Source organism: Sus scrofa, chromosome 10 (assembly GCF_000003025.6).
Source record: "Sus scrofa isolate TJ Tabasco breed Duroc chromosome 10, Sscrofa11.1, whole genome shotgun sequence".
Lineage (NCBI taxonomy): Eukaryota > Metazoa > Chordata > Mammalia > Artiodactyla > Suidae > Sus > Sus scrofa.
The window spans coordinates 34,750,999-34,768,584 of NC_010452.4; positions in this window are offsets into that span (position 1 = coordinate 34,750,999).

Consider the following 17,586-nt stretch of genomic DNA (forward strand, 5'->3'; position numbering starts at 1 on the left):
TAAACTAATCTCCATAGCAAGTTTTCCTTTAGCTTTTTTCATGCAGTGAAATGTGAAAGAAAAAATAGAATGAAACGCATTGTTAAATCATTGACTTGTTCACAAGAGAAATAATAAACTGGGATGAAATAAACATCTCTACCAACAGGGATCATGATAACTTCTAGAAATCTGTTTATCTTTAATATAGATACTAGTGGAAAAAAAAATCCCATTATTTCCGATAAGCATAATGCATTTTCTTTGAGTAGATTTTTTTTGTTTTTTTTTTTTAGTAAAATATTTATTAGGTTTCCGAGTTTTAACATAATTTCAACACTTGTACTTTAAAGAACAACTAGAGATAATCTGAATATCATATTTTAGAAATTGTGAAACTAAAGAACCAAAAATTCCTTAGTTGATTTGCTAATATAAAGGCCAAAGCAAGGATGGAAAACCCTCTGACTTCAATGGTCTTTACATGCTACTAGTCAGTCTGTCAAATCTTAAAACTAAATGCTCATCACAAGAGTGATTTCTTTGCCTTCTGCCCTGGTACGGCCACGTTTGTTATATTCTTAAAATATTTTCCAGGTTTCCTTAGAAGTCTGTATCAAAATTCTCCATAGTTTGTTTCTCACACCTCTGAATGTTGGACATGTGCTCTAGTATTAGTGCTTTAAAATGCTTTTTCTGTAATGAACATGAATTATTTTTCACCCATAAAACATTATAAATCCTTATTAAGGTCTTTAAATTGACATTTAGTTGATGTTTTTGACCCCTCATCATCTTCTGATTTCCAAAGAATTAAAGTAGTTTAAGAATACAAGGACATTGATCAATAGATCAAAATAATAGAATGCCCCTTTGTTACATTTGCTTTCCTGTATAATAAAGCCATCCATCTTCTTCACTCTTTTTTGCTTATTTCAACAAAACTCATGTGACTATCTTTTAATCCTTGTATATTTAAAGGCCTGATATCTTGTGTTCTTTAAAAAGCAATAGATAAAATACAGTGACACTATCATCATGAATTAAGAATATTTTAAAGTGGTGATTTAGATTCATTTTTGAATTCAATCTAGACGTTATAATTTTCTTTTAATTAGGTCTCATTATTTGGAAATAATAATTATTTGGGAAAAATCTTGGAAATAAGATTTATGTACTTGAGGTTGTTGGAATGGAATATACTAACGTCTTTTACATGTGTTGATGTTATCCAAGGGAATGCTATATTCAAAGTTAAATCCCCCTTGCATGTGACAATCCTTCATCACGGTCAAAGTGAGTAAGACATTATTGCTTTGTGACTGCTAAAGACAGATAGCCTTTAATATATTTGTGTAGGAATCAGAACATTATAATAGGATGTTGTCCCACTATCCATTATAAAGTCCTTTTTAGACTTTTTTTTTTATGTTATATTGACCGAATACGCAACAAATTCGACTTCATAATTAATTTGAAGGATATATTTGTCTTAGGTTGGCAGCTAAATATTGTAAAACATACTTAAATGATATGCAATATGGAAGTACATAGGACAAAAGCAATGCAAAAATTATTTAAAAACAGATTTGCCCTCATGTCGATTTAGATACTGAAGCCAAGAAAAGGAAAACAAGTAGATGTGCATGAAAGAGTTATATGTCAACACTATTTCTTTTCAGATTTTTTTGAGAACTGGTTAAATGTTTGCAAAATGGCCTAGGCCAAACCATTGTCAGAACTAATTTATTTAAATTAAAAATATTGATTACATTTATTACCCATAGAATTTTGGAGGTGAACTTTTACAATAAAGGAACTGCTTTTCACGTGCTTTCTGTGCAAATTTGACATTCATTACTTAGGAGATTACCCTAATATAAATGATCATAGTAGAACTGTGCTGAAAAATCACAATTTCACCCTTAAAATTAGGTGAAATAAGGTAATTTCACCTCCAAAGTGACAACAATTACTAGAACGAACTTTCTATGGCTTTTTGAACTTTGAATTTAGTGACTATTTTTAACCCCAATGCCTTAGCAACAATTCTAACCTCTATCTTCTCTTTTATTCCTTTAAATTTTATTACCTGTAGATAAAATTTAAAACCATTAATAGTTAGATTAGAATTAGAACCATTGATAAGATTAGATTAGAACCATTAATAATTTGGTAGTAGCATTCTCTGAGAAATCATAAACCAGACAACACTTTATTCTGCTGTTTTGCCACATAAAAAATTACAGAGATTGGATAAATGTGAGTTGTTTATTAAAGAATTTAGAGGTTCACAGTGTATAGGAATGAATAAGATTCCAGTGACTAAGATTGAAATCTTTGTTTCTCACAAGTTAATTACATATTTCATTTTATTTTTGGATCAATATTACTGGTTTGAATACATATACATTGCATATTTACTATTTGTTTATGTTCAGAATTTCCACCATGATTCTCATCATGATTTAGCCCTGGATCTTATAGTGCTGAAAGAACTAGACAATTACTAATTTCATGTAGCTTCATTTCTGGAAGGAGGAGTCAATAAGTAGTTACATGTAAATATGTAATACATACACACATGTTGGTATGTATGTATTCATAATAAAAAGCATTAATGAATGCTATGAGGAAAACAAATAGACAAAAAGAATATCATTTTTGATAAGGTTATGGAAGTATATGATGGTTATTATTTTATACAGTGGTCATCATTTAATAAGGTTAATTGGTAAGGCAAATTATTCCTAGCTTGTAAATATGCTCAACACCAAATTCCTCCTGAGACTGAGCATATATAAACTAGATATCAGGTTAAACTGTTAATTAAATTAATATTTGTTACAACTTAAGGAGAATAATAAAAGAGTTGATTTATTTTATTTGCTGTTTAAGACAAAAGGTAAGCAGAATGAGAATTGCTCTATAACTACTAAAGCAGGTCGTAGGGCCTGGCTCTGAAATATCAGGTTTTTGTTTTCAATATTAAATCCCAGAATAAAGTTAGCCCACTCGGCACTGATAATGCTGGAGAATTGAAGACCTTCTCTCTAGGCTCCTTCCCTATACCAATAAAATGTAATTGGTATTTTAACAAGTTTCAGTGTTTATTGTTTTCCAAACACAAACTACATTCTAGTCTCTCACTCTCCCATATAATTTTACCGAGTGGAGAAATTCTTCCCATTTCCTTGGATCACTACTTCAGTTCACTGTGATTTCAGCTTACTTTAGGATAACTCCTATGCTTGCAATCTCTTGAAACACAAACAAGTATCGATTCTGTAAATAGAATGCCCAGGTTAAAAAGTAAAACACAAACTCTAAACTTGGTTTATTTTCAAATATTTACCCTTGGGCTTGATGAGCAAGCTTTTGGTGCAAGCTTTCAAAGGATAATATATTTTGCTCTTCTTAATCTCATTTTCTGCTTTCTTCACTAGTTGCTCTGAGACACATACACACACACACACACAGAGGGAGGGAGATTTGCAAATTTTCTAACATCTATTATTGGCTCAGTTTGCTTTATAGATCCTCATCAGCATTTCGTGTCACAGGATTCTATTGAAGTCACTTGGCTGGCCCAAAGAGCACTGCTTTGGCCTTCCTGAGGCATTTTCCCAAATCTGAAAGTCTTGCACTTGGTAAAAAGCTCATAATAACACATTTGTTTCAGATTAGAAGCAACTTATTTGCTCCCATTTCACAGTTAAATCATGGGACACAAACTTTATCGTCTTAACATACCATGGGGACTCAGTTTAAGCATAACATTAGAAAAAAATCAGTGCAAGTCACTTTTTTTTCAAAATTTTTGTTCACACATCAGCTGACCCTTATTTAAACCAGAAGTTTAAATAAAATATAAGGCAAAAATGTGAACTGCAAAAAAAATTGCATCAAAATAACCATAGTAAACATAGCTAAAATGAATACAAAGATTTAAATAAATTGAGACTCAGAAATGAAGGAATGACTAGATGGCTAATTAATTCAGATATGTTTAGTGCATGCAATCAGATTTTGCTGCTATAACAAAATACACAGACTGGTGTCTTGGAAACAATAGAAATTTATGTCTCACACTTTGGGAGACTAGGAAGTCCAAAGTCAAAGTACCAGCAGATGTGGTGTGTGGTGAGGACCAGCTTCCTCCTTTATAAACAGTCTGCTGTTTGGTGTGTCCTCCTATGCAGAGAGGGCATGGGAGCTCTCCAGGATCTTTTGGATAAGGACACTAATCTCATTCAAAAAGCTCCACCCTTGTGACCTACTAATTTACAAAGGTCGCACTTCCTTATTCCAATACATAGGTTAGTTAAGATTTCAATATATGAATTTTGGAAACCATAACATTCAGTCTGTTGCAGATACTAAACTTGGATCATGAAGAGCTAGCTGCCTGGCCTATTTGACCATCTTTTTTTTCCAGGAGGAGGAATGAGATCAGAGTTTAACAAGGCTCAGATTTCTTACAGTCACCTTTTTGCTTTGCTTTAGGAACCAAGATCTACTATCCTCTTCCATCTCCCCCTTTTGTTTTCACTTTGCCAGGGTATGAACATTCATAATCAATTTATTTTCTGTTACTTAAAATCCCATCTTAAAAGGCAGAACTTGCATTTTATTGACTCAACTCTTTTCTTTGGTTCAGGGGACTCATTTAAACGGAGAGTTTAGTGGAAATTTCATATATAGTCTGGATGAAACCTCACTAAGACAATCATTCAAAATGAATCAGGTTAAAAGATTCAGCTGGATCCTCATTTTCCCAGGCTGATATTATTTTAGTTTGTTATCCTACACAGGAAACATTTTAGTGTGTCGATCAATTATTTTTTAAATATTTATATTTTTAAAAGTGTTCAATTCACTGTCACTGTTGATTTTTATACTGAAATTCTAGTAGTTTTCATAATAATTTATAAAAATTCTCTGTATAAACTTCTATCTGTTCAATAGATAGAGTAAATCTGTTATTTTTTTTCAATCTGTTACTGGCCTTCATTTTAAGATTATTTTGAAGGATTATTTTGTTGGCCAATATTTATCAGAGTTTTTCTGACTTATAGTAATGAGTTCTTTCAGATTAACTTTATAAACAATATATAAAAACTAATAAACAATGCATCATATATATGTGTGTGAATATACACCACACCTGTATGTTATATATATTTTTTTTCTTAATTTTTATCTATCTGTGCTTTCCTGGTATGAGTCCTTCTTGAATATTTTGGTTTAATATTTAATTACTACATTGCTGGTCTATATAGGTTGGCTTTAGGATTGTTGCCTCTATTTTATAAGTACTAGAGACCTATATATATATATATATATATATATTTTTTTTTTTTTCCCTACCACTTTCAAATTTTGCAGCGAGGTATATAGCAGTATGTAAACTAGATTGGGGAACTCTTCTTGTTTTGTTACGGCTAAAATGAAGCAAACATGATATTAACTAGCAGTAATTTTCAAGTGTGCAAGGTAGGACATCTTATTGTTCATCTAAGGTAGATTTAATGCACAATTAACCTAAAACAAGAAATAGAATAGTCTTAGTTCACATTAAATGTTGCAAAAAATGTTCAGTGTGATGTGTATATATTCACTAGAAGAATAATCCATATAAAAATACATATTGCAGCTCTATGATGTGAAATAAAAAGGTATTCAATAAATTACACAATATTTTCTATGTAATTTTTGACTAAGTATTAATGAATTAACAATATATTAATACATCTCCTGAGTCATCTCTTAGGGAGTGTAAAGAATACTCTTATGGTAGTTTATCCACAAAAAAGAGAAAAAATATGAATTTTAAAAAGTCCCAATAATTAAAAATTTCACTTTTGCATCCTTACCAATCATACTCTCTTTTTCAAAGACAGAGACAATAGACAAGGAATCCCCACAATACAAATGAATAGACATAAAAAATCACCTTTTTTCCCCTAGGTAGGTTTATTTTATATATGTTTTCAGATTAGTATAATTAGAGGAAAATAGCCTTTTTTATTTATTTATTTTTTTCCCCACTGCTACCAACTGATGAAATCCCTCTGTAACTCTGTAGACCTGTAATCCAAATTCCCCAAGAGAGGATCTGATTGGCTGGCCAGTCTACATGCATTCCCAAGAGTCGTCTTGAGTTTTGGGATAGCTGCCTAGATCTGAGTACTGACATCTGACCTTGCATATATATATATATATATATATATTGGGGTTTCTGTTTTTCCTGATCTCAGATCTTTATCCATCCTGCAACACCAGCACCACAAAGCACATTTGAAGCAAAGTCCTGGGTATAAACAAAAAATGTGAGCAGCAAAAATGGTGAGTCAAAACAACCAGAGAAAATATAGCTAAAATGAAGAAATATGAAGATTTACATAAACTGAGATTCATAAATGAAGGAATGATTAGATGGCTAATTAATTCAATAAACATATGTTGAGCTGCTAGGTTTAAGATAAATAAGATTAATACAGCTACTAGCTTCTAGCCACTCATATTTTAGAGGGAGAAATGAATAAGCAAACAACCACTTTTAATAAAGTACATAATCTCAAAAAGGAATACCATAAATATAGGTACAGCTAACTCAGATAATATAGATCAGGGAGGTTTTCTGGGGACAAAAAGTCATTTCTATATTGCACTATAAAAATGAGTAGGAACCATCAAACTGAAGTGAGGGCTGTGTGAATTTATTTCACTGAAAATACATCGGTTTATCTATAAAGGCACTATGGAACTGTGTTTTAAATAGTCATGTAACTATTTTCTGATTGCTTCACTTGACATTTGTAACAGCGTTGAGCATTTTTATCTCTCTGCTGCATGCTTGGCTAGCATTATCATTGTCACTTGTTTTTGATGCCTTTTTGCTTTATGACTTAAATAAAAATTCAGATTACCTTACAGGGAAGGACAATGATAGAAATGCAGTTTTCTATTATTCTATCCTCCAAATTTCTTAGGAGAAACAAGCAGGGATAGCAAAATCAATAAATATTACATGGATAACATTATTACTACAACTCTATGAAAAGGAGTCTCTATGAAGCACAAAATAAATGGATGAGGTAAAATTGTATAGAACTTGAACCCATCAAGGAAGGAATAGCCCTGGTTTACTAGTAGCATAGAGGTGGTGGGATGAAGAAAAAGAGGAGCTTCAACAAAGAAAGAGTCCAGGAACAGAGCTGGCAATAGCTGTTCACTTGAGAGTTGAAAGGACAGCTTATCAGTATGTAACTCTGGTAATAACCAGTGAAAAAGGGAGAGGCCTCCATAAACTAAAAGTTTTGTTTGTTTGCTTGTTTGGTTTTTAGGGCTACACCTGCAGCATATGGATGTTCTCAAGCTAGAGGCTGAATCAGAGCTACAGCTACCGGCCTACACCACAGCCACAGCAACACCAGATCCAACAGCATCTCCAACCTACACCACAGCTCAAGGCAAAGCCAGATCCTTAACACACTGAGCAGGTCCAAGGATTGAACCTGCATCCTCATGGATGCTAATCAGGTTCATTTCTGCTGAGCTACAACAGGAACTCCCAGGTTTTTTTTTTTTTTTTTTAAACTGCTTTATTCAGATGTAATTTATGTCCATAAAATATACCTGCTTTCAGTGTGCAGTTAAATTTTTAGTAAATTTATAGAGTTGTACAACCATCACAATGGTCCAATTTTGGAATATTTTCAGCACTCCAAAAAGATCTCTTGTATTTTTCCTAGTCACCCCACATTCCCAACCCTAGTCACAGGCAATCACTAACCTTTCTCTCCTTTTATGGAAAATTCATATAAATTGAATCATAAAATATGTAGGAGGTTTTTTTGTGTGTGTCTGGATTACTTTTCATGGTATGATGTTGTTGAGAGTCATCCACATGGCAGGCATCAGTACTTTCCTCCAATTTATTGCTGAATAGTTGTCCACTGTATATATATCACATGTGCTATTCACTCACAGGTTCATTTTGAGTATAGTGTGACAGAATAGTTTAAACTTATCTTTTTGTATTTGGATATTAGATTGTCCCATAACCGCTGGTTGAAAAGATGTCATTTCTCCATCGAATTAATTGCCTCTGAGCCTTTGTTGAAAATTCACTTACCATAAATGTGATCATTTATTTCTAGACTCTCACTTCTGCTCGACTGATCTATTTATATATCAATCCTTTTCTCAGTACCACACTCTCTTGATTATTCTAGCTTTGGACTAAATCTGCAATTGGGAAGTGTAAGTCTTCCAATTGCATTGTCCTTTTTCAAGACTGTTTTTTACTGTTTTGTATCCTTTGCCTTTTTATATAAATATTAACTTCTAAATTTCTGAAGAAAAATGTCTGCTGGGGTTTTGATAAGGATTACATTGAATGCATAATCAGTCAATTTGGAAAGAATTGCAGTTTTAATGATCTCAAGTCTCTCAATCCATGAATAGGAAATTTCCATTTCTTTAGGTCTTATTTGATTTCTCTCAGCAGTATTTTTCAGTTTTCATAATTCTTTTGATAATTTTTCTGTATTATTTTTGCTAATTTATGTTGTTATTAATATCATTTTTGATTGTTCATTGTTAGTATATATATAAATATATTTGAATTTTATATTGGTTTTTATACTGTGACCTTACTGAATTTATTTCTTAATTCTAATAGCTGTTTTGAATATTTCTTAGGCTTTCTTATATTCTGGGTCATATTATCTGTGAATAAAAATAGTTTTATTTCTTCTTTTGCAAATTGGGGGCCTTCCATTTATTTTGTTTTCCTTGCTTGATTTTGAGAGTGCCATATCTTCTTCTTTTTTTTTTTTTTTCTGATCTCATCAGAGAGAATACAGTCTTTCTTCACCATGTATGATGTCAGTTTTTGGTAGGTACCTATTATCAGGTTGAGGAAGTTCCTTCTCTTGTTTTTGGGTTTTTATCATGGATGGTGGTTTAGTTAAATGTTTTTTTCCTTCATCTACTGAGGTTTTGTTTTTTCTTATATTAATATCATGCATTGCATTAATTGCTTTAGAGGTGTAAAAACAACCTCATATTTCTGGTATAAATTCAACATAGCCATTCTTCATAATTCTTTTTATATTAGGCTTGCTAATATATATTCCCTATGATAAACTTATATTTATTTCAATACATAATAATACTTTATAAATCATACTTTTGAGAAAAATCTATTCCCTAAGAAAAGGTATCAAATGCATTCTGTGATTTAGCTTTTTACCCTGGGAACACAATTGCACATCTTCAGAGGTATTCATATGCTGGTATGTAAATATGGGCATAAAAGAACTACTTGATTGGCTTAAGAAAACAAAGATTACTCCTGAGTGAGAGAAGAATGTTAAACAGACAAAATTTTGGCTTTTAAACAAGGAATTAAATGAGGGAATAGCTGTTATATAGAAAACCAGAAGGATATAAAGCTAGGTTCAGATAACCATCCACTTTTCCTATTCTCTGAAAAGGAAACATTTTCATTTTGAAGGTTTGTTAAAACATTTGAAAGACATCTATGCCTTGTACATTTTAAGGTGAACTTAACTGGTGTTGGGAAGTATATACATCATGATTAATTCAAGTTTACCATTTTTTCCCTAAAAATGATCATTTCAGTGATCAATGAGGGATATGAAGAAAATGAAAATGTACAATGTGCCATTAGGTATTATTTAGGGGTGAGAAGCTGTTTAGCAGAATGAGAAAAGATGTGTTTGATCTGAGTTTTGTGTAATGCTACACATTCATTGCTGAGGAAGAGGATCCAAAGTCTGAGAGAATCTCCACTTCCCTTCTGGAATGGACAAGGTTGATGCTCATTCCAAAGAAATTGCTATCCCGTTTGCTTGTGTTTAGGTCTGATGGTATTCACTTGCAACTCAGAGAACCATGTTCCATCTACTGAAGCCAGCCCCTTTTGGAAAATACCTAAACTTGTTGTGAGACTTAACCAATGATTGAAGGGGGACGAAGGATAAGAGCCCAACTACTTTATGTCCAACTGGAAAGTGCTGATGCATAATGCATCTTCCAGGGCTCCTGTTCGAGGTCAGGATGACTTTACTCTCTCAAAGACTTACACAAATCGAGGATGCTTAATGTTAAATAGCATGGAGAAAAGATGGAGCCCTCAGGGTATACACTCTAGGTGTGTTAATTTCATCCCACTCAGAAATTTGTCAGGCAAAAGGGTGACAGAACAGTAGGCTAAACAAGTGAAGACCAGTTGGGCTTTTGGATCCACTTATTCATAAGATAAGGACCTGAACAGTTATAGTCAGTAGATGCTAGGTTGCAAAGAAAGGAAGTAATAACAGGATACAGTGCAAAAAAGAATTGAGGGAAAGAGTTATGTAAAAAATGATCAAATTAGAGCATTTAGAGCTATATTTGGATGTTTTCACCTCTGCATCTGGATATGAGCTGCAGTAATCAAACCCCTGCACCATGACATTATAAACCTTCCTTGAGGTCTGATAATTCACTGGATATTAATTTATGTCTGTATTTACAGCTACTTCTCTACACATCACATCAAAGTAATATTCTTGTAACATTGATTAAATGTGAGTGAAATGCACAAAAATAAGCTTTCGGTAAATACATTGGCTCATCAAACCACTTATGTTGGATCTTTTCCTGGAATTTAATAAGAAGTTAAGAAGATAATGTTATTGTTAGCATAATTCAAAATGTTGCAAATATTTTTCAAACTTTAGTTTATGAATTGTTTCATTAATTTTCATGCTGCTGTTGTTGGCATAGCCGCCATGTATATTTTTGATCACTGAATCAGTCCGTTCTGTGATTCTATATACAAATTCATAATCTGAGAGAATTCAGGATGACTATTTCTCATATCTCAAGTCATAGGCCCTTTTCTAGTGCCATATGTTTTCTAGCTCCAGTAACAATTTGTCAGATTGTTACTTTTCAACAACTTCTTCTTTTTTTTTTTTTTTTTTTTTTTTTGATTTTTAGGGCTGCTCCTACAGCATGTAAGTTCCCAGGCGAGGGGTTGAATCAGAGCTACAGATGCTGGCCTATATCACAGCCACAGCAGTGTGGGATCCAAGCCTCATCTGCAACCTACACAAGAGCTCATGGCAACACTGGATCCCCAACCCACTGAGTGAGTGCAGGGATTGAATCTGCATCCTCCTGGATACTAAGGGATTTGTTTCTGCTGAGCCACAATAGGAACTCCCTCAGCAACTTTTTAGAAGTTCTAAAATCAACAGTCTCTTTTACCTCTGTGCTATCTAAAAGTAACACCCATCAGATACCATATTTTTCTGAATTTGGATCCTATATTGAATAATCTAAACTACCCCATGATCTTATATTTAAATTCTCTCTACTGCCTTTGTTTACTGTCTTATTCTAAATTGACACCTTTTTTTTGAATCTTCTTTTGGTTTTTGTGCCTCTGGCCTTGAATCCTCCCTTGACAACGGTTTGCACTTTTCTTGCTTAGAGGATATTTTCTGGCAGACATCTTGCCTATCACATGCTTTCTACCTAGTATTATGGGCACTAGCATGTGGTAAATTTATTGGTAACATCAGTGTTAGAGCAAAGAGTAATTTTATTTAAGGAAAAATAAAAATTCTTTAGATTAGCAGAGGAATTGCAATTTGGTAAAAACAAACTATGTCAAACCATAGGTGAGTGCAGAGAATGAAGTGGGGAGCATTATTTTACAGAGAAAAGAAGAAGTGGAGGGGGGATTGTTCTGAACAAACAGGTTTTTGGAGACAAAGATGAATCTGAAGTGGCAGTAACTTCTCCTTGGCTATTGTCAGCTGAGGGAGGAAATCTTCCTTCTTCTTCTGGGACTATGTGAGTTACCACAAGTGGCACATGGTTGAGAGCCCTGCCTTCATGGCTTCTTGACTCCAATTTTGAGTTAGGATTCCCTAAACACATTTCCCTACACATATTTTCACAATATTATCATCCAGGATGAGTTGTAGTCCTGGGAACTATTCCTTGAGAAATTATTCAGAAGCCCTCTGTGGTATATATTGGGAGAATATGATTTGGGATTTGAAAAAGAAGTCATGCCTGTATTAATGGAAATGTTTTATAGATACCTTGGGTTATAATAACAGGGTCATTAATTCTAATTTAAACAAATTAGTTATTGGCTAATATTGTTCCAATTTGACTCGAGGCCACTATATTTTATTTATTTATTTAATTTATTTTTCTTTTGGCTTTTCTCATTCTTGCATTAATCAAAGTCATTGGTAACTACTACAACTCCTAGTCAACATGAAACATTAATGTCACCACACTGAGCAGCTGCAATTCTATGCAAAAGAAAGGAATTTGGCATTTTAGGTCACTGGTGCTTCAAGTTTGGAGGCAGATCCTCAGCTTATATTCACTTCCAAAAATCTATTAAGAATATAGAGAAACTATCAATTGTGAACGTTGGTTATTAACAGATAGAAGTCTGGTGACATTATATACCATTTCTTGGATCCCACTGGGGTGCATGTTTAAAATAAGTTTTATTTTTAGAACAGTTTCAGCTTTACGAAAAGGTTATAAAGCTAGTGTAGAGAATTCCCATCCACCCCACATTTGGTATCTTCTGTCATTAGCATCTTACATTAGTGTGGGCATTGTTGCAATTAATTAACCAATACTGCTATATCATTATTTAAATGCATAGTTTACTTGGACTTCCTTAGCTTTGACCTAGTTTCTTTTTTTTCTGTTCCAGGATCCTATCTATAACACTTCATTATATTGGGCTGTAATGCCTTCTTAGGCTCCTCTTTGATAACTTTGTCAATTTTGAGGAATCTTGTTGGATGCCCCCTTTATTGATAATTATCTAAAGCTTTTATCATGGTTAGATGAGGTTTATAGGTTTGGTGGAAGACATTAACAGAGATAAAGTATTATTTTCATAACATGATATCAAGGTACATACTACCAACATGATTTATAACTGTTGATGTTCACCTTGATCAACTGACTAAGGTACTATTTGCTAGGTTTCTCCACTGGAAATATTCCACCTCTTTCCAGGCTGTATTCTTTGGAAGGAAGTCACTATATGAAGCACTGAGTGTCTCATAAATTATTTGGAATTCTTCCGTAAAGGAGATTTTTTTCCTTCAGTCCCATTTATGATATTAGTATGGACTCATAGATATTTATTTTGTATTTGGGATTATTCACTTTGTTGCTCAATTGCTCCAGTTTGGCTACTAGGAGTTCTTTTAGTTTAATCTTGTGCCCCTTGAAATATCCCTATCTGTCTGTCTATCTCTTCATTTTTAAAGAGTTTATTACTTTCTGACACTACAAGATCAACCAAGGTCATTTTGTATATTTGCTCCCCCACTCTTAGAATTAACCATTTCTCCATGGAAATTTTATTGAAAATTTTTACTGGTTCCTTTTATTGGAAAATGGTATCAGAAACCAAGATCTGGAAACTAGATGTGTTTATTGCTACCATATATCCTTTCTGTTATACCCTCTCTGATGACAGAGCTGATAAATATAAGCACGTATACCACCCCAAGTATAATGTCAGCTGTAATTTTTTTGATATTCCTTATCAAATTGAGATAGCTCCCATCTATTCCTAGTCCGTGTGAGATTTTTATCATTAATAGGTATAAGATTTCATCAAGTGCTTTAAGCATCAATTGTTATGATCATATTATTTTTCTTTTTTAGCCTGTTGATATGGTGGATTATTTTTTATTGATTTCTGAATCATTGTGTAATTGGAACAGGTCTCCCCAAATATTTGTATAATATTTTTAACATTTTGTTGAATTCAACTCCTAATATATTTTGAGGAATTTTCCATCTGTGTTCATAAGAAATATTGGTTTACAGATTTTTGTTCTTGTAATAATTTTATCTACTTTTGCTATTAGGTAATGCTGGCCTTATAGCATGAGTTAGGAAGTATTCCCTCTGCTGATATGTTCTGGATGAGATTATAGATACTTGGCATCATTTTTTCCTTAAATGCTTGATAAGATTCACTACTGAAACCATCTTGGCCTTGTGGTTTCTTTTTTAATTCCTTTTTTGTTTTTGTTTTTTCTTTAGTTTTTATGTACTTCTTAAAAATGCTATTAATTATTTATTCAAATTTTTACATAGATAGAGACCTATTCAGATTATCTACCTCACTTTGTTTGAATTTTGGTAGTTTGTATCAAGGTTTTGGTCTATAATCAAATTAGGAAATTTATAGGCATACAGTGTTCATAATATTCCTGTTTCTAATGATGACTTTTTTTTTAAAGAGCTGCTTTATATTCAAAGAAAAATTAAGAGTAAAGTACAGAGATTTTCCCATGTACTTCCTGCCCCCATACATGCAGAGTCTACACTATTATTCTTATTCTTAAGTACATTCTATGTACATTTTGGGTGACGGTCCTTTATCAGATGTGTCTTTGGAAATACTTTTTTTTCCCTACGTCTGTGGTTTGTCTTCTCATTCTATTGGCATTGCCTTTCACAGAGCAAAAGTTTTTCATTTTAATGCAGTTCAGCATATTTATTCTTTCTTCCAAGTATTGTGTCTTTGGTGTTGTGTTTAAATAGTTATCACTATACTCAAGGTCATCTCAGTGTTATCTTTGGGAGTTTTACAGTTTTATGAAAGATGTAAGATCTGTGTCTAGATGTGTGTGTGTGTGTGTGTCTCCAGTTATTCATCATGGTCTTAGAATAAACTTTGAATGACTTATTTGCTTTTAATTTGGTAAGGTATACTTCTGGCCTAGAATGTGGTATGTATTAGTGAATGTTCTTTGTAATCTGAAAATAGTGTATATTTTACTGTTGTCGGATGAAGTATTCTCTAAGTAGTCTATAAATGTTAATTAATCAATACGGTTGATGGTGATGTTCACATGAAATCTGATAGACTTAAAATGAGAGGATAAATCTACTTTTATAGTTGGAGGCTTTAACATGCCTTTTTGATAAGTTGATGGTTAATCAAGTAGCCAGGAAATCAGTGAGGTATTTGTAAAAAGCAAAGAGTCTAGAGTGAGGAGAGCGAACATGGGGAGGAAATGTGCTCAGTATCAGCAGGTGGGGGCAGACCCTGTGGGCCTTAAATGAGATGTGAAGAAAAGAGGAAAGATGATGAGTTCATTTTTGTAGATGATAAGTTCAAAGTGAATATTGGAGATTCAAGTGAAGATGTCAAATAGATACCTGGGGTACTAGCAACTTCATTATACAGCCTATAAGAAATACTGTGCCTCTATGAAATGCTATTAAATAGTCATCCATGATAGAAATTATCAAATTCTCGCACTATAGGAAATACATTATGAATGCCTTGCAGAATTAAGGCACACTTTTTTTTTTTTGGTCACTAGTGGAAAATAGGGCCAATCAAACATGATTTGTCTTATTTCTACTTATCTTTAGCTATTAAGACAAATACAGAAGATGTGGGTAGCTATTCTTAACAAAGTTGAATGTGAAACATGAATACTAGGGCATGAAGTTTGAGCATTTATGCAAGAGAGTAATTTTAGTTTTAGACATTGGATTTTAAATAGTTTGAGGAGGGAATTGAAGTCAAGGGATGGAAATAGATGATGTAGTCAGTACACTCTAAGTCTAAATGTTGTAGATAAACTATTTGTATTACAGTTCTAGAGGAAGTAAGCTAGGAAAACAAGAGCTGTTAGTTAAAGAATGCAAGGCATGAGTTTATTGACAGATTATTGGTTTGGCTAGTGATGAAAAGGTGGGCTGTGACCACAGGTAAGATTGGCTCATAAAAAAGAACGAAATACAAAATCATTGGAAGACAAGGGTTCAAAAAATTAGATTTTACTATATTGAAAGAATCATATAAGTGAATATTAAAATCAAAGGATAAATGTAACAGTAGTGGTGGAGGGACTGACAGTAACCCAGGTGTTAAAATCTTCAAGGAATAAGATGGACTAGGAGTGTTCTTGGGGTATGTAAAAGACCTGACCAGAGAGGAGTACTATCTGGAATAATCTTAAGGAGTGCAGATCAAAGCCCAAGAATTTTAGAGAGGAAAAAGACAAATGTTCTGAAAGTGGGAATGTGGGATAAGAAGGTAGGTAATATGTCCTATCTTTAGATCAAATGATAAAAGATGTATACCCCCCAAAAAAAACCCAAGAGTGAACAATTAACTAATTTAATAAATGGCAGAATTGAACTCAGACCTTCTCTCTTGAAATCCTGTATTCTTTTCACCTTTCCTTGGCGATACAAATGAAAACACTCTATTCATGGCCCAAACCTACTGTGCAAGTGGCTGGGATTTGTAATGTTCAAGGAGGACCAAGAAAATGAAATGGAGCTGTAAGTGTCTCAGCAGTCTGCCATGGATAGATATATTCTATTTACATTTTTATGGGGGAAAGAGTAGTTCTGGGATAGGATGGTATAAAAAGGAAATTATGGAAATATATACAAATATGTTGAGAAAGAAATAGGGAGAAGTGTCTAAATATACCAGTGAGCCAGACAGCAAGCTGTCAGATAAGTTCAAAAATAAAAACAGAACTCATGTCAAGAAATCTTGAGTGACTCTAGCTGCTTTAAAGAACATTAGCGTTACATTATTAATGCAAAAGCAAGAAAACATCGTAGAATACTTTTAAAGCAATAGCATATGTCTTCAGAGAATACTCCAAGTGGAAAACTTTCAAATGAATATAATATCTAGAATAAAGATTGAAGAGGTCTCCCACATGTGAGGTCATGCTACAATGTTGTTAACCAGACATTTGAAAACACTTGGAAGGGTGTCATGAGATATTAAGAAATCTTGAAATGTTTCTGAAATAAGGAAATAAAGGAAAAACATAGTGTAACACATTACCTGCTTAGTAAATAAAGACTTAGTAGTGGGATAGGGGCCAAATAGCCTTCCAATGTGGAAAGAGAAAAACAACTATGAAAAGTGGTATAGATAAGTTCAGTGTTAGCTTTAGTTTTACTGTTTTGGAGGTCTCTTAGAAGTTGGGCAGAGGTGCAGACAGTTAAAACAAATAGGATTTGTCTTCAGTAAGTTTTATATGTGGAGATTTAACTTTGAGACATCAGCCTAAATAAATCACATTCTGATATTTTTTTTATTCAACTAATACTGGTCATATTGGGGATATTCTTTGGTAGATTGTAACTACATAAGACTCAGATAATTTAGTCTAAGGAAATAATAGAAAAAAATCACAAGACATTTCTATGCAATGCAACCATTAAAGTTTATTTTTATATGTATTTTCTATCCTGGAAAAATGTTAACAATGTCTTCTTAAGTAAAGTGAAGTTTACAAGAAAAAAAAAATACAGTGTTCATTATAAATACTGAGTACTGGTCACTTGGTAAACAAAAGAGAATCTCCTATTAGACTTAAAACATGAATTTTCCATTTCATTTCACCTCTGAATATTCTAGTTTTTGTAAAATTAACATATTTTGGGGGGCACAAGAATGGTATATAGAAAGGGCTTATAAAAGACATGGGGGCTGTTTCAAAAAGGATAAATACACTTACTCAGAACTTGGTT